Source organism: Phyllopteryx taeniolatus, chromosome 14 (assembly GCF_024500385.1).
Source record: "Phyllopteryx taeniolatus isolate TA_2022b chromosome 14, UOR_Ptae_1.2, whole genome shotgun sequence".
NCBI lineage: Eukaryota > Metazoa > Chordata > Actinopteri > Syngnathiformes > Syngnathidae > Phyllopteryx > Phyllopteryx taeniolatus.
Window position 1 is genome coordinate 4,436,505 of NC_084515.1, and position 19,379 is coordinate 4,455,883.

At 41.1% G+C, this 19,379-nt stretch overlaps 1 protein-coding gene across 1 annotated transcript in view; it reads left to right on the top strand.

Moving 5' to 3' along the window:
* Positions 1 to 19,379, top strand: part of hs2st1a (heparan sulfate 2-O-sulfotransferase 1a) — a 62,924-nt gene that overhangs the window by 516 nt on the left and 43,029 nt on the right. The gene's annotated exons all lie outside the window — the stretch shown is intronic.

Here is a 19,379-nt window from a genome sequence, read left to right on the forward strand (position 1 = left end):
TGCATGGGCATGAAGGTTTTAAGGGCGCGCAATGAATTGGTTTTGCGCAGCAGCGGTCACGCAGCACAAAGCGGCACGCTCAATTACCACTGTACTTACTGTTCAAATGTTGTTGTTGTTTTTTAAAGTGATAGGGTGCATACGAAAAGTCTACACACCCCTGTTCAAACACCCATTAGTTGCGATTTAAAAAAAATTAGACTAAGCTAAATCATTTTATTTAACTTTCCCCACTATAATTATGACCTACAACCAGTACGACTCTATGGGGGGGGGGGGGGGGGGGGGGGTCTATATAGAGGGGAAAATTCTCTAATTTCTATGAAAGCTTTCTGTAGACCATGGTTTTTGCTGTGAGATGTGACCACAAAAATGCCACAAAAAGCCTACTAGAAAAACTGGACTTCATTTGGGGTTATTCAGAGGCACTTTAAATAGTCGTAGGTCTGCTGGCTCACATTGTACATGACTTTTAATGTGAGTGGTTAATTCTGAACACAGCCACACAGTTATAAGAGGGTGTGCACACTTGTGCAACCACATTATCTCCGTCGTTTATTTTTACTTCACCTTTTTAAAGTATTTAATTTGTTTCAATTGAGCTGGACAGGCTGGCTATATCACATTAATGGTGGAAAAAGGTTTTAAATTATGCATCTTATCCCTTTTTTTATCTCACAAAAACCTGGCATTTGAACAGTGGGTGTGTGTAGATTTTTTTTTTTTTAATATCCACTGTTGACAGAATATTCATTCCATGAGGGAAATTAAAGTGTCACAAGAGCAATATTCACATATATACATGCTATTAATAATATAGAAACAACACAACCATTAGTGAGAGTGAAATGTGCAGGATCAGAAGCTGTAATGCTCTACCACGTTCCATCTGGATCTCATCCAGATTGTGCATTTGGCATCTTTTTAAAGTCCATCCATCCATTTTCTGAGCCGCTTCTCCTCACTAGGGTCGCGGGCGTGCTGGAGCCTATCCCAGCTATCATCGGGCAGGAGGCGGGGTACACCCTGAACTGATTGCCAGCCAATCGCAGGGCACATACAAACAAACAAACAACCATTCGCACGCACAGTCACACCTACGGGCAATTTAGAGTCTTCAATTAATGCATGTTTGTGGGACGTGGGAGGAAATCGGAGTGCCCGGAGAAAACCCACACAGGCACAGGGAGAACATGCAAACTCCACACAGGCGGGGCCAGGGATTGAACCCGGGTCCTCAGAACTGTGAGGCTGACGCTCTAACCAGTCGGCCGCCGTGCCACCGCTTTTTAAAGTGAACATGAAAAAAATTACTTTCCCAATTTCAGGCACATTGATCTCTTTTGTGTCTATGTAGGATCTTTACAACATTTTGTTCCTTTGGATACAGAAGAAATTATGGATCTGAATGAAACTACCTCTATTTAGCTATGAAGAATTTAGGGAGCGCTGTTTGAGTATTTATTCAATATCTTTCAAGATCGTTGCACTAGTACACTCTTTGTCCTCCCTAGTAAAACAATTCAGCTCACTCGTCGCATGACTAAGCCACACTATTAGAGCAACTCTGTCTTACAAATAAATTTTTTTCCACTTCTCTATGACTTTTCTCCACAGTAGTAGGACAACTTTAGCATACTAATAGGACAATTGCATGTTACTAGTGAGGCAAAACTGTGCGCTAAGTTGACGTCTGCGTGCTACTCCTATGACTCTTGAGCCAGTAATAGAATTTTATATCACTGGTAGTAGTAGTCACACCCATTTGTCAACTAGTGCACAGTTTTGTGTCACTAATAACAGTAGTAGTTTTCCCACTAGTAAGGGCAAAGAGCAGACTAATACATGGACCATCTGTGTCTTGGTAAAAGTCTGCAAAATTGAATTCACATTTATACAGTCATGAATATAATATAATACAATAACATAATCACAGCATATAATCAAAACATACAATCACTCAAAGTGATTCTTAAATTTGGTCTGTGTACCAGTCTCAAAGACCACAAAATGTTTAGATCCATTCTAAATCCAAATTTAAAAATGTTCTGATCAAAATAACCTGTTCTGCAGTGATGACTTATCAATTAACACGTCTATGCATGCATTAAAAAAAAATAAAAACAATTAAAAAAAATATATATATATATATGTGTGTGTGCCCAAACTCACACACTCATGTAGTCAGAGCAATGTGTTGGCATAGCAACCAGACAGACACCTGGTTGTGTGGCCTTGGAAGTCTTGAGACTGGAACACAGGATAGTTACTATAACTGCTAATGCTAATATGTGACTTTGTGAACCTGCAAACCAATCCAATGAATAGGGAAGCAAAACAATTACTATAATAGGATTATAGTACCATTCATAGAATAGTGACTACAGTGGTGCCTCAAGATACAAGTGACTTAAACCTAACTTTTAACCTGATTTACAATGGATATTTGAACACAAAAAGGTGCAGCAAGATATGTAGAGAGAAAATATAACAATACTGTACCTAAAAGTGCATTTTCTTTATCCTCTGCGAAAACAGCTAATATTACTGCAGCTTATCGAGTCACTTACAGTAGTTGTGAAAGTCTTCGTTTGTGTCTCCCTGGCTGTATGATACTGGTGGGCAAGGGGGGGGGGCAGAAAAAATGCAATGAATCATGATGCACAAACTTTTAAATTCTTTATATTCTATTTAATGATGTTATTACTACTGTATATGCTTTATAAATAGATATACTAGTGCTATTTTCCTTAATAAAACCAATTTTATTTTGTTGGTTTCTTTGTAGAGGCTGAAAGTGATTGAAGGCATTTCCATATATTCAAATAGGGATGGGTGATTTGAGTTACGAGCATGGTCACAGAATGAATTAAACTTGTATCTCAAGGCTGTACATTGTTGCCTTGGAAGTATGTTAAAGTGATACATCTCAACTGCTTTAAAATCTTTGTATGTCGGGAAGGAGCTAAGTTTAGCCTGGTTTGTTAGCATCAGAACAGAATTTTTGCTGCATGTGTATGTTTTTGCTCTTCCAAGTGGCTATTAAAAAGTGAAATCAAATAATCTTCGATCCATTCATTTTTAAGGGTAATATATAATGAGTTTGAAACAAAGTGTTTTGGGATCATAGTTAGGGTATATTTATGGTTTGAACTACATATTAATAGGCACATAAACATTTTAAATGGCTGTCCAATCAATCACATTCTTTCGCTATTCATGATCCTCATCCCCTTGTGAATAGTTAGGATTACTTCATAGGAAATTATATATTTCCCATTTTTAATAATAGTGTAGTTAGTAATTATTTTTCACATGTGGGTATGCTATCATCATCATCTCAGACACGTCCAATTGAAAGTTAGCAGACACTGCGTTCCCTACCACCTCCCATTAGGGGTCCAGCCAGAACCAATAAAGATCTGGGACACTGCAGGATTATCTCTCTGATGCTTCCACTGTGGCGGATTTTAAGGAACAGCAGACGCCCCAAGGGTTTGGCTGCCACTTCAGGGGTCCTTTTGCCAGTTTTTCCAACATTTCATAAGTCCGCCAGCATGGCAAGGACATAGCAGGGTAAGGACAGGTGTGCTCTTCTGATCATTCATGGAATTAAATAGGTCACATGGTCATTTTTATTGGGTTGCCAAAGCGATTTTTTATTTATTTTTTCCCTCAAGATGCAAAATTTCCTAAGCTTTTTGGATGCATGTTTGCTGTAATACATTATGGTTTTGATCTGAATAATAAGGTAGTATGATGGCACCTGTTGTGATAAATCTTGACTGTTTTTAAGATCTTTGTATGTGGGAGAGGAGCTAAATTTAGCCTGGGTTGTAAACTTGTGAGTGGAAGTTACTGAGCGTCTTCGTCACATGTACAAACACACTTTGAGAAGCGGTTGTGGGGATTTTGACTACTTTCAAATGATTCGTTGCATAAGAAATGATTGAATGGATGAAAGGCTGAAACAATAAGCGAGATTAGGTTTTATTTTATTGTGTCGAAGTTGTGATCAAAATGATTAACTGCCCTTTTTAATTGAATACTCTCTTAAAGTCCCCGCTAAGTAGCTGGAGAGTCCAAAATATTGGCTGGGATGGACACACACACACACAGACAGCGGGAAAAGCCTTTCCTCTAAACTTCCCATTATTATACAAATTTGTCGACTTTGCAACGAAAGAAAGGGGGGAAAAAACTCCATGATGGATGACAGGATGGAGCACACGTCTGCATGTTGGAGCTCCAAATTATTTGCTGCGTGGCCAAATAGTTGTGACAGAGGATTTCTGGAGGCATCCAGCTGACAGCCAGCCTCAGCTTGATGGTCAGGTGACCACCTGCTGATGCCCCTTCTGCCGTTCCATTCCATCAATGAAACAGTAACAGTGGTGAAGAAAACAGGTGGACGTAGCTCGTAGCCCATTTCATTGTCTGGAATCAATGTCAATTATCGATTCAATAAAATAATGCTTCATCTTCTCATAGCTCTTATCGCTATCACAATGAATACATATTTACCTCCAACCACCGCATTGTGTAAAAAAAAAAAAAAAAGTGTAAAAATCTGTAATTTATGTAAATGTTTTGATAAAATATACATTTACATTTTTTCAATTAATTACATTTATAGCCCCCGGCGCGGTCGACAACTGCCTCACAGTTCTGGGGACCGGGGTTTAAATCCCGGCCCCGCCTGTGGGGAGTTCGCATGTTCTCCCAGTGCCTGTGTGGGTTTTCTCCGGGCACTCCGGATTCCTCCCACATCCCACACACATGCGCGGTAGGTTGATTGAAGACTCTAAATTGCCCGTAGGTGTGAATGTGACTCCGAATGGTTGTTTGTTTCTATGTGCCCTGCGATTGGCTGGCGACCGGTTCAGGGTGTACCCCGCCTCTCGCCCGAAGATAGCTGGGATGGGCTCCAGCAGCCCTATTATATTATGTTATTAAAAACATGGAGTCATGAAATAATTAAATACCATTAAAAAGAATTAAACAGTTTTTGTCACACTTTCTCCTTCAATTGTGCTGCTCATTCTGTTGTGCCGGCCTTGGCCACCTGGGGGGCAGTATACACCATACGGACAGATATACTGTTTATTGAGATAACAAACTCCTCACAGCTCATCAGTACAGCACTAATATTAGTAATATTATACTTCACATAGGATAAAGGATATATGACTGTTATTTTGTCTACATGTTTGTATTAGTCGAGTCACTCATATCTCAAGGCACATCTGTATTATCATAGAGTCTAATCACTATTGACATCTATTTACGATAAAAAAATAAAAACATATTGCAAGAGTTAATTTTGGGCGACCTGCTACGACCGCTCGTCCCAGCGTGCAATCCTGTTGGCGGCCACGAAGGTTGCACCATTTCCACCCATTTAGAGCCTTCCCTGCAGGGCAGACAAGCTGCGATTTGCTTCCAAGCTAATCGCGCTCCCGAGGTTTGGCCGAGGAGTCTCCTGCATCACAATGATGCTGCCATGCAGCTGTGCGTCCCGCTGTGGGCGTCATCCATTATTCTGACAGTAGTTCTCTGCGGCTGCTTATCGGCTGCCTCGACGGCAACATAGACTGCCTTTGCGACAACGACACAATGTTCCGTGGCAACTTTCTCCGGGTCCTGCGCTTGCTTTAACAGCAACTCGGTTCAGCCGCTTTATTTTAAAGCTAACCTTGAGAAAAGATTCATACAAGTCTGGTGGTGGTAAAAGCTGCAGTGCGGTAACTAAGCGGGAGATAGAAAAGTGAGTTTTTTGCAAAACCTGTTTCACTGGTAGGGGGCTGGGGTAAGTTAAGCATGGAGGCAAGTTGAACCACCCCTTGTTGCTAAGAAACTATTTTAAAAATGAGCATATGACTAAATGTTTAGGGAGAAGACTATTTCATGGAATCTGTGAAGGAAATAGCCACATGGCAGAAGTGGTTAGACGTTTGTGCTAAAAACATTTTCACTCATGTCTATTACAAGGTTCATGATGAAAGCACATAGTTTTGTTTTATACATCAATTAGGATATCTACAGTATGAGCTGCAAAATTGGGCATTATAGGTAGCATAAAAGTGCACCATATTAGTTATGGTGGATAATGAATTCAATATGGTGGCGATGCGGAAAGTTGAGCAATAGGGTCTGGAGCAAGTTGAGCAGGTGGTGGCACTCATTTATTAGCGTATTTTGGATGTAGAACAATGTAATAGATGTTAACCCTAACACAACAGAGTTTATCACTGTGCATTGTCACAACACATCACCTGTCCCGCAGGGGTGCAAATAGATCGATGGTGAAAAACCTTTTCATATGATGTGTATTCAGACTGAAGGTCCTCAGTGCTAATACACGATTCAGTCCCCACCCGAAGTCCTTGACAAAGCAGTCAAGGAAGTGAGAGAGGGAAAGTCTGTGTGTATTCTCCTGCAACCTGGACAAGTTGAATGTAAAGTGTGGCGGCGGGGGTGGGAAATGGATGGAGAAAAGGGACGAATAGATGAATACATATACAATACATACTCCTTGTATGGAGGAGCGAGGGAGCAAGAAAAAGGATGTATGATGAGGATGAAAGTTTTCGTTTGGATCATTCAAATGTTTACAATTGATGTTCATATTTACAGGGACACCTAGGACTCAGCTTTCGTGTTTTTGTTCAAGCCGCACATCGAAGCATTCTCAAGCCAATGTTGAAAGAAAAGTTAGTAGTTTAGCTAGTAGTAGTAGTAACCTTATTGTTGAATTGTCTTTAATGAATAAATACATGTAAATAAGTGTTTGAGGGAAATTACTGATTTCATTCAGTACAGACATGTATTGGAATAGCTTAATGTCACGGACGGCAATGCCGTAAGGGCAGATCCCAAAAAAGAGACTCGAGGAAAGAGGTCCGAACAATTTTAATTCGACGACAGAGCATGTGATGGCGAGACATACGAAACTAAAAGGACTCACCACCAGAGACAATCAAAAAACAGATAATGCAGGGAGACACGACAAAAGGTCCGTGTGGTATAATCATATAGAACCTAACTTTTGACAGCGGTCAGAACGGCGGCAAACACGGGGCAAAACGAGTGAATATTCCGACGCCCACACGGTCACGGTGCCCCCTAAAAAGGCTGATGATTACAATGCATGACAGGTGCATCACTGATGTCAACGCTCACCTTTGCTCACCCAGACACTGCAACACAAAGAAAAACAATTTGAAACACAGGGCCATGACACTTGATCCAGGAATGGAGGGGAAGAAGGGAGAGGTGGAGGGAGGGTAGAGGTTAGCGTGGATGGTGGGGTCTTCTAAGTTGGGAGGGGCAGGAGGGGAAGGCTGGGGGAAGTGGGGAGGGAAAAAAGGAGATGCTCAACTTTCCCCGATCCTATGCACAGCATACACTAAAGACAACTTTTTTTTTGGACATGCTATATTACGGTGGCACGGTCGTCGACTGGTTAGCACATCTGCCTCACATTTCTGAGGACCTGGGATCAAATCCCGGCCCGCCTGTGTGGAGTTTGCATGTTCTCCCCGTGCCTGCGTGGGTTTTCTCCAGGCACTCCGGTTTCCTCCCACATCCCAAAAACATGCCTGGTAGGTTGATTGAAGACTCTAAATTGCCCTTAGATGTGAAATTTGCGCGAAAGGTTGTTTGTTTCTATGTGCCCTGCGATTGCCTGGCGACCAGTTCAGGGTGTACCCCGCCTCCTGCCCAAAGAGAGCTGGGATAGGCTCCAGCATGCCCGCGACCCTTGTGAGGATAAAGCGATACAGAAAATGGATGGATGGATGCTATATTACCAAAACCTTTCTCGTCGCCACGCAGACCCCAAAAAATCAGCGAAGCGACAGTTTGTAATTGGAAAAAGTTGTTAATTGGGAAACTTGTAAGTCAAGGTACCACTATTACACTGTGGCCTACTATTCCAAAAATTTCAAATCCAACTAACTTCCAATTTGAAACTTTTTTTTTCTCCTTTTGCATAATTAAAATGCAAATGACATTATTCAAAACAATTTGTACCTTTAGTTTTTTTCCTTGATACCAAACAAGCTTGGAAACAATTGTTTCCCCCCCAGCATTAACTTGCACCATCTTTCACAAAAATCATAGAAATAAATGAAAACATTTTGTTGCTTCCTTTTGGAAAAATGTCCCTTTTGTCAAAACGTACAGTACATGTAAAAACAATAAATGAACATTTCAAAAATATTCAATAATCATAAAATGAGCCATCAAACTGCAAAGCTCAGCTCACGTGTACTGTATAAGGTTAATAAGTATAATTAAATGCATAATAAGTTAATAAACAAGTGTGTTTACGCTGTTATCCCATGTAGATTTGTACAGGTGAGGCAAGGCGGCCTCAGCAAATTATTTTCCACATGGTGGCACATACCTCTTACCTCAAAGGTTTTCAACGTGGATAATTAATAGCTTTTGTAATTAATGGGCACTATGTCTTCGGCAATGTTCAGCGCGAATGATTGCTTTCCAACTGGCTCCTATTTTGTCCACAAGAATAAAATTATTTATGCTGTTTGTTTATTAGCAAGAATTCATGTTGCTTGTCGCTTTTTTTTTTTTTTAAATTGATGCTAGGTAACTGTAACAGAAAGAAAAGTGATATGACAATGACAAAAACAAATCATGTATTCCCCACATTTCACCATGTCCAAAGATGGGTCTGTTCATTCTAGTCGTGTAAAATGAATTATTACGTATTAAGCTGTCAGCCCTTTGACCTCTGTAACCTGTACTGAGAGCATATGACTCTTCATCCTAATGCCCTTCAGGCCATATGAGAACTCTCGTCAAAACTCTTGATACTTTCTCCCTCATTATCGCCACTTTTTTATCTGCTGGCGACTTTTCAGCCTCACAGGAATCCAATTTCCAATCTGTTGCGTAGAGATATGCATTTCCTCCTGACACAGGCATCTTTATGAGTTGTGTCTAATTCAGTGGAGTGACGGACGGGCATGCAGACGTGACACAAGATTGGAAAGCTTTTTTTATTATTTTTTTGTCACAGTCTGCCGCACCACGGCTCGGGTTGGAATTGGACTCAGTTCTGCTGGCTACTCTTGTTGTGTGAGCCAAAGGACCCGAGGCAGAAATTTTCACAGGAAAAGAAAATCATTGCTGCCTCCAGTGAATCCTGTGATTCCAAAAAAAAGAAAGAAAGTGTTTCCCAACCTTTATTGAGCCAAGGCACATATTTTAAATCTGAGAAATAACACAGCACACCACCAAACAATAATGTTAAAAAACATATACACAAGCAATTGTATGTATGCTGTAATGCCTTCGCATTTTCAGCTGTTTATTGAATGCAGTGAAACAGATAAAGACAATGAGCACACTCACACAGGAGCTGCTGTCAGCCACAGTTCACGCCCAGACACTCACGCAGACTCGCAGACGTCACACGCCACCCCCCCCCCCCCCCCCCCCCAGCCGACCTCGCCTCTTAAAGGCTAACACACAGACACCACAATACGTACAGCATTTTGTATAAATGTTTTATGCTTGCAATTTTTTGTGCATTCTAATATGTTTGCAATGTGTTTAAAGAGTGTTTTTCTATAAGTTTAAATGTTTAAAAGTGTGTGGGAGAGGTAAAATTATTCTTCAAAAGTTTTTATGTGGCCTCAACTGTGTATCGTGGAATTTCACCTATTGTGCGTAAGTCTGGCACGTATGCCCAATGATAAACTGGGTTTTATGGTATGCTGAAATCATGATCATATTGTCTCAGTTTACTCACGAATGTGCTTAATTATGTTTACATATTGACCTCTTCCTTCTACATTTCTCGACTGATTAAAACCATTTCAAATTCAAAATGTTCAGTTTATTCAGGAAATATGGAACGATTTATCACATTCCACATTTCTCGACTGATTGAAGCCATTCCAACGTCAACCTGTTTAGCCCATTCAGGACATATATGGCATGATTTATCACATTCCCTAAATTTCCACATTTTCTCAATAAAATTCCACATTTTTCAATTTTTACCTGCTAATTCTACATTTCTTGACTGATTCAAACCTTCCAACTTGAAGTCTCACATTTTACATTTCAACATTTGAACAATTCAGTTAATTCCACCACATTTCATTTCAGTCTCAATTTCTTCAGAAATTGCATTCTGTAGTTGTTAATATCATTTTCCTAGCCTCTCTATGGATTCAGTTTCTTCAGTTTGCTTTGACCTCTCCGTGACACCTCACGTCTTCCCCGAGGGCTGTAAAGCCTGCACGAGTCATTTGCTTCCACTCTGCACGTTGGCATCTGCTACTTTAAGCAGCCAGTAGCCCAGATTAGCTCTGTCACTCTTTTGAAACATACCGGAGGAGCTGCTAATGGAGGGGAGCCCACTGTGGCGATGCGTGTAAGTGTCAGCGATAGAGTTGCAACGCAGTGGCGTGTTAACGGTTACGCCAGGCTGCTGCAGTATTGTTAGAAGCAGGCTTTGATTGGGGGAGTCAAGGATTTATTGCACAGGTGTCAAACTCAAGACCCGCAGGCCATCCACATCATTTTATGTGGCATGCGAAAGCTTACCTCATTTTTTAATTGGACTTCTGTACAAAACTAAGCAGAAAAAATGATAACCAAATGCACGGGCAGTTGTGTAATATGATGGGGCGATTATTGGAATCACTACATAGAACATATTAGGTAGCGGACAAAAAGTGTGATGGTTTCACGCCTAGTCTGTAAATGCAGTGCAGCTCAGTTTCTGGCTAGCAGACATCATCACTAGTCATATGTAAAAGAAATAGTGCAGTATAAATGCAACTTCCAGCAGGATTCAAACAGTCTTTCCCGGGCTCTTAGGATGAGGGTAAAGCAATGAAAAATGCCATTATTAGTGTTTTTTTCTTTTTTAATAGCATAATAATTCCCACTGGTCAGTTGTTACTGTGGCAATGGTCTGCAATGCTAATTTCCCCCCAAAAAGAATGAATGAATGATTTAATAGACTTTATTTGATTAGGGACGATACAGTTTAGCAAAGCAAAGCAAATTTATTTATATAGAGCAGTCATTCCCAACCTTTATTGAGCCAAGGCACATATATTACATTTGAAAAATCTCACGGCACATCAACAAACAAAAATGTCACAAAAAGTGGATACACAAGTCAATTATACACGTTCTGACATCTAAGAGAAGAGCATTTATTTGTTCTGTCTGTCTAATATTGTCAATGTTTCTGTGTTTTTTGTTTGTCTTTGGAGACATTACGCGACTCACTTACACAAGGAAAGACTTGCGAAACATTAGGGAGTCTAAAAGGAATTTGCTTTCACCAACTTTCACAAAACCGCTCAGTTTTTTTCTCTGCCTTACTCACCGGCACGGCGGCCGCGGTCTACGGCGCATGGAGGCGAAAGCGACGCCACAGAGGGAAACGAGCCGGGGTGCAGGTCAAGCTCTGTAAGAAAGGATTCCGAATGCTTTGTGAACACGTCCAGGATGGCGCCGTAATGCGGCTATCCCACACGCAGTTTGCCTTTATACTCGAGCGCAACCCATGCGCGCTGTTTTGAAAGTGTGCTGCAGTTCTCCTCCAAGTCGGGGGTGTCGCTACGACTGGTATTGGGTAGGACGCCACAGTGTGGAGTTTCCTCTGCATTTCGTGGCCATTTCCGATAGCCGTTTTTCCTTTACTTTCCGTAACAAGGAACAAAACAAAAACAATGTCGACCGTGGAACAGAGTCTGCTAGAACAAATGGACCTAGATGACCACATGATACGTTTAATTATGCTGCAAAATCGATCGAGCAGGCGGTGGCATAGGTGCTATGCAGAACCGGGAGGAACGCTGATTACATCATCACAGCATGTGACTAAAACGGACCAATCACGAGAGATGAGCTCCGCGGCATTCTACACTCAGCAACTATTTTTTGCCGTGTGCGCGTCAAGCTACGCAGATGGGCCGCGCGGGCCAATTCGTCGGTCACGTGATGTAATGCGACCGTTGTTGGCCACGCAACCGCGGGAGTATATAGAGGCCTTAAGTCATTCTACTCGTGGATGTCTATATTCCTCCTCAAGCTAACATAAATACCATACTGTTAACGCTCGCTGAACAAGTAAACGAACTTGAAAAAAAAAAGCACCCAGATTCACCCCTCATTAGTCTCGAGGAGTTTAGCAAAGCTAAACTCAACCAGGAACTCCCTAAATACAAGCAGCACATGGACTGTCCTAACAGGGAAAACAACATTCTAGACCACTGCTATACCACGATAAACGACGCATACCGTGCGATCCCCCGCAAAGCTCTGGGCTCGTCTGAGCACTGCTTATTTCACTTAATACCAACATACAGACAAGAACTTACTGAAAATGTGTGAAGCCTGTGGTGAAAACAGTGAAGAAGTGGACCAATGACACAAAGGTAGAACTTCAAGACTGTTTAGACTGCACAGACTGGAGTGTCATTGAAACTTCAACTGGCAGCCTGGATGAATATACAGACACTGTTCCATCCTATATCAGTTTCTATGAAGATGTGTGTGTACCAACAACGACATTTCGCACGTTCAAAAACAACAAGCCGTGGTTTACTGCAAAACCTAAGCACTTCGCCAGGCTAAGGAGAACGCTAACCAACTACAAGCGACCATCCCCCCCATGGAGGGAACAATAAAGGCCTAGCTGACGACTTCAAAAGCTTCTACTGCTGATTTGAAAAGGACACTTTCACACCCCACACCCACCCAGCCGCACCACTGACCACCATCAGACCTCTGACTCCCCTCCTGCGTTGACCATCCACAAAGACGATGTGAGACGTATCTTCAAACAACAAAAGAACAACAAAGCGGCAGGGCCTTGTGTTCCCATCCTGCCTCAAAGTCTGCACGGACCAGCTCTCTCCAGTCTTCACACAGATCATCAATAGATCTCTGGAACTGTGTGTTGTACCATCCTGTTTCAAACGCTCCAGCATTATCCCAGTCCCCAAAAAACCTACAATCTGGCATCTGAATGACTATAGGCCTATCGCCCTGACATCTGTGGTCAAGAAGTCCTTTGAACGCCTGGTGCTGGACCACCTCAAGAGCGTCACAGGTCCCCTACTGGACACCCTGCAGTTTGCCTACCGAGCAAACAGGTCTGTGGATGACGCAGTCAACATGGGACTGCACTTCATCCTAGAACACCTCGACGGCACGGGGACCTACGCGAGGATCCTGTTCATGGACTTCAGCTCTGCGTTCCACACCATCATCCTCAAACTCTTCTCCCCCAAGCTTCTCCAGCTCAGCGTCTTGCCTTCCATCTGCCAATGGATTTACAGCTTCCTGACGGGTAGGACACAGCAGGTGAGGCTGGGGGACACCACCTCATCCACATGCACCACCAGCGCCGGGGTGCCCCAAGTATGTGTCGTCTCTCCGCTGCTCTTCTCTCTCTACACGAACGACTGCACTTCAACGCATGTGGCTGTCAAACTCCTGAAGTTTGCAGACGGACACCACAGTCATCGGCCTGACGAGTCTGCATATCGACAGAAAGTGGAGCGGGTGGAGCTGTGGTGCGGCCGACACAACCTGGAGTTAAACACACTCAAAACTGTAGAGGTGATTGTGGACTTGGGGAGGCATCCGTACCCACAGCTGCCCCTCACACTGTCCAACTGCCCTGTGTCAACCGTTGGAACCTTCAAGTTCAAGGTTCAGTCTCTCAGGACCTGAAGTGAGAGACCAACATCAACTCCATCCTCAAAAAAGCCCAGCCCAGGATGCTTCTGAGGAAGCACGGCCTGCCATAGGAGCTGTTGAGGCAGTTCTACACAGCAGTCATCAAATTGGTTCTGTGTTCATCCATCACATGGTTTAATGCTGTCACAAAAAAGGACACACTCCGACTGCAATCAAAACGGCTGAAAAAATTGTCGGTACCCACCTACCTACTCTTGAGGACTTGCACGCTGCCAGAACTAAGACAAGAGCATGCGAAATCCTCTTGGACCCTCCACATCCGGGTCACCACCTCTTCCAGGTCCTTCCCTCAGGTTGGTGCTATCGAACAATGCAAACTAAAACTAGCAGACATTCTAACAGCTTGCCATTAACTTCTTAAACAGTTAACTTACAATTCCATTGTAACATGCTGCCAATTTTGTCTTGACCTTGTTGTCACATCTCTGTCGGGCCAATTATACATTATTTGTGCACTCACTATAGTAGTCTCGCCACTCTGCACTGTTTGCAGATCTGTCGTTGATCAATACTCGCCACTTATGTGCTTGAGAAGTAGCTGCACCATATGCACAATTGACACTCTTCCAGATTATCGCACTACTTTAAACTGCTTAAATTTCTTGAAGTCTCTGTGCCATTTGCACAATGTACCAGACTATTGCTCTATTAGTAATTTCAAACTGCTCTAAATTGCTTGAGGACTCTGCATCATTTGCACAATTCCCCCCCCCCCCAAAAAAAAAAAAATATTACCACATAAAAATGTATTGCCACATAAAAAAATGCATTACCACATTACTGGTAACCTTTCATTGCTCAGTGACTCTCTGTGCTGTGTTTTTATGTTTCAAAGGTATTTTTTGTCAAATAGCTGTCTGTTGTCATACTATAGCGGCTCCAACTACCAGAGACGAATTCCTTGTGTGTTTTTGACATACTTGGCAAATAAAGATGATTTTGATTATGAGAAAAAAGAAGAGTTTTTAACCTGGACTTAAAAACATACACATTTGGGGCTGATGTCACTTCTGTTGCCAACTTACTCCATTTGTGTGCAACATAACAGCTAAATGCTGCATCACCATGTTTGTTTGTTCTTCGGATGGTAGAAGGCAGTTTTAGCAATTGATTTAATATGACTGTTGAAAGTCAGGTCAGAATCTATCACGACACCAAGGTTTCAGACTTGTTTTTTGTTTTTTAAAGGGAGTGACTCCAGGTATTTACTAACAGCAATCCTCTTTTCTTTATGGACAATTATCTCAAATTTTTTGTGCTTTAATTGAAGAAAGTTTTGGCTCATCCAGTTATTTATCTGTTTTAGACAGAGACACAACACCTCAATTGAACTGTCGTCATCTGGACACAGTGCTAGATATAACTCTGTGTCATCTACATAGCTATGATAGTCAAAATTAAAAGTTCTGAAGAATTTGTCCCAAGGGTAGCATATACAGGCTGAACAGGAGGTGTCCAGGAAACATAGATACAGAGTGAAATTTGCAACTGATGCGCTGTCCAGAAGGCTTATAGCTAATGCTAGTTTTCAACCCTTGTCCTAGTTGGGCCTGCACAGAAAGATGATGGTCAGCACAAAATAATGCAAATAATCAATAAGCAACCATTACATTATACAAGCAAGATAAACTATTGATGTTGGCACTGTAATAAAAGGAAAATATTTAATTTTTAAATGTTTTGCATTTTGTTCTCTTACAGTACGCAATGGGTATTACATTAAGATTGCTGTAAAAAAAAAAAAAAAAAAAAAGATCATATGGACACAAACAATGAACCGTGATATAGCAGAGGAACACAGTATGTGATTTCACCATTAAAACTGGCCCCCTGAGGGCATCTTTACCTATGATGTGGCCCGTGATGAATATAGGTTTGACACCCATGATTTATGGTGACCGGCGTGCTCTTTGTTTGACGGGGTGTGTGCTTTTTGTGCAATGTGGTGCAAAGTCCACCCACTGCTACTGCATTTGCCGGCTCCTGCAGCAGGATGACAGACAGCCTAATCAGAGTGTTACGGACAGCCTGCACCCCCCCCCCCCCCCCCCCCCCCCCCACCCGCTTGCAACACCCCTTCTCTAATAGTAGCCGTCACTCCTCTTGGCTGGCATCTCCCCAACCCTCGCACAACCCCTTTCCTCCTTGCTGTCCCCTCTCTTTCATTCATCATCTTGCTTATGTCACTCTTGGCCAGAGGTGGCAGCTCAGTGAGCTCACTCTCCTCTTCGACAATGGACTCCTCTCACCTTGCACCAAAATCTCGCTGGCCTGTATTTATAGCATGCACGTGTCGGGAAGCTTGATTGACAGCTGATACTTGAAAAAAAAAAAGTATGTTTGGCGACGGCGTAGATAACGTGAGAAAGAAATGCCAGGAGTGAAACTGGAGCCTAAGTGCTACAGTGACTTTTCACCCTTACCTTTTTCTGGCTTACACAATGTTTTTTTTTTTTTTTTTTTAAGAGTAGTTGCTTTGTCGGTTTTGTTTTCTTTTTCCCAATACAATTTGAATTGCAAGTGAGCTTTTTTCCTAACTACAAGTATGATGTCAAGTCTGTCCTCCCTGAGCAGTTGGGCAGATAGTGAATAGTTAATACTTAAGAAAAGAGGCTTTAATCTGTTTATTGCCACTTCCAGTTGAGGTTTACTGTCAAACTAAACATCAAAGATCATTTCACATTGTGTAGTTAACCAAACCACATAACTTTGTCTTATGAAAGTCAGCTAACTTAATGCTAATGCCTACTGCGAAACACCATAGACGGGCTAACGAAACTAAACTAGCATCAATAATTCAGTAGTTATAAACCATAAAAGAACTGCTATTTGAACACAAACAATACACGTAGACAGAACACTTAACAAAACTCACAGGCATACATACTTTCTGCTCAGCGAAGAATGACTAATATTACTCCAGCTTAGTTGTGAGGGTCTTCTTCATTTTTCATCAATACTACAAATACTATATCGCTGATTGTTGGGCAGAATCCTTGCATCTCCAAAACCATCGATTTTCAGGAAAGCAGAAAAAAAATGGCACGTTTGTTGAGCCTTAACACTGCATTGTCAAAGAGAGCAACCCTTTTTCAACACTTGTTTCCACCTGATAGTGGCATTATGTATGTATGTACGCATGTATGTATGAATGAATTATTTGTAGCATTATACTGCGCCTTGGTGGGCAAAGTGAACATCCAAAGGGGCAGCACAATGTCTACTGAATTAAAAGAAAAACATTTTACAAAAGCGGATCAATTCCTTACATTCTATTTATGTTATTACCGTATGTTCTGTAGAGTACAATACTTATTTAGAGTGCTACTTTTATTATTAAAAACATGTTACAAAAATGTATTGGTGTTTTTTGAGGGGCTGGAACACATTAATGGCTTTTAAAAAAAAATATATATATTTCAATGGGCAATATTGATTTGAGATAGGAGTGATTTTGAGTTACCATTATGTTGAATGTAGGTGTGCTCTGTGCTTGTTTCTCTTCAATAAGCCGGTACCATCGTGAGGTAATGAGAAAAATGGAAATAGAAGCAAGTTATTCAATACTTTTTTTTGCAGTTTTGGCTTCATTGCCTTATTTAAAAGCAGTTTGACGTGTACATAGGCACAGACCGATATTCAAAATAGAACTTGTTTCAGACTCTGATCAGTGAATTTGTAAATAGCGAACTGACTAGGCAGGGGTTCACTCTCCATTGTTTTCAGTCTGTTTGTGAAACTTTCTATAAAACACAAAAACTTTCCCATTTTTACTAGACTGTTGCACAAATATGCCCTGAATCCCCACACTTTTTTTTTTTCACGAAGACAAAAGCTACAGGCTCAATATAGGACTCGGCAAGGCTCACACCGTACCATGTAAGCCTGCGGCTTTTTGACAGATGATGACGCTCGCTGTTGTAAATACGCGACAGCGGGTGTCTGTTTCCACTTTTCCTCCCTGCTGAGATTGCTTTTTTCATTCACCTCTTCCACCCTAATCAGCTCCTCATCAAATGGAGATAAACCCGCATCTGATATGAACTTCTAATGATGGGGAGCTCATGCAGCTCCCGCGGGAGTCGGTGGAACCAGCGTCTTCATTTGCATACATTCTCCTTTTACCTTGACTTCAGAGTTGAATTTGTTCCAAGACCAGGCTCGTAACTCAATTTACCTTTAAAGCTAATCATTTTTCCCAATTGAAATTAATTTAAATGCCATTCATTCTTTCCAGCCTCCCCAAACAAAAAAAAACGTTTTTGTTATGCTTTTAATAAAGAAGAAAATAGCACTGTATTAAAAAACATAAATGCAAAAATCAAGTGACGGCTTGTAATTCAGTACAACGGTATAGTATTTGCATCCGTCTTGTGTCTTACTAACCCCAATGGATGAGTATCTAAAAACATCCTGCAGCTGGGATTCCGAAATGAAATGCTCTCAATGTATGTAATGCAATGCAAGTAGAAAAAGGGGGAGCTGGGATGGAAATGAAAGAGATGATTTTAATTCTTTTATTGCCGCATACAAACATTTTCAGGCCACGACTGGAGAAAATTACAAGCACTCACAATGGATGGAATAAAGAAAGCAGGCATGAAGCTTTTTCCCTGAGCGATTTCATCAAAAAAGATGGAAACATTCTACTTTACCCATGTTAGCCCAAAAATTGCCCTAAAGCTGTTTTCTTTTCCTGTAACACTTCTAATCCAAATCCTCAATGGAAATGTTGTCTCTCCCCTCACTGATTGAGGTGGCCCTTTTTCCCTCTTGTTTGTTTTATTATTGTTTTCTTCCTTCCATCGATTTCTGCTCCATCAGTGAAGACACTCATTGATTGAGCTTTTTTTTTTTTTTTTTTCTTCCACAGACTGATTGCCAATATACTGGCTGCCCCGGGATCAATATTGTGACCATCCCCATTTCATCCCCTATGCAGAGAATTAACTTATTTAGGACTCTGCAAGACTAATCCTCCGGAGGCTTATGTATCAAATATGAAAGTATACACTATATGGACAAAAGTATTGGGACACGTGACTGTTGTGCTGACAGGAGCGGAATTGACACTAATGTTGGATGAGAGGGCGTGATTTGTAATATCTGTTCTAGTTTATTTCAAAGGTGTTTGATGGAATTGAGGCCTAACAGTTCCCATAAAGATGGATGGATGGATGGAGTGATAGAAACTGTGGCTAGATACTGTAGATATACAGTACATACATTTGTTTGATAGATACTTTGAGCAATTAAGAATCAGGTGGAGGTAAGGATCAAGCCTGGATTGATAAACCAATTGATCAAGAGGTGTGTCCCAATAATTCCCCAAACAAGTACTGTATTGTACTTTAGAAACTTGTATATAGATCAGGAAAAATAAATTGTATTTATTCATCTTTATGGATGTTATTATTTTATATTTATAATTTTTTTTCATATTTAGTTTAATGTATCATTGTTATTTTATTTTGCATATATTATAGTGTGTAGTTCATAAATATATTAATTTATTCAAAAAAATAATGTTATACAATTTGGGATATTTTTATTAATTATGTTTGTATATTATTTTTCATTAATTACATGATTGTTATAATTTGTATTAATTATAA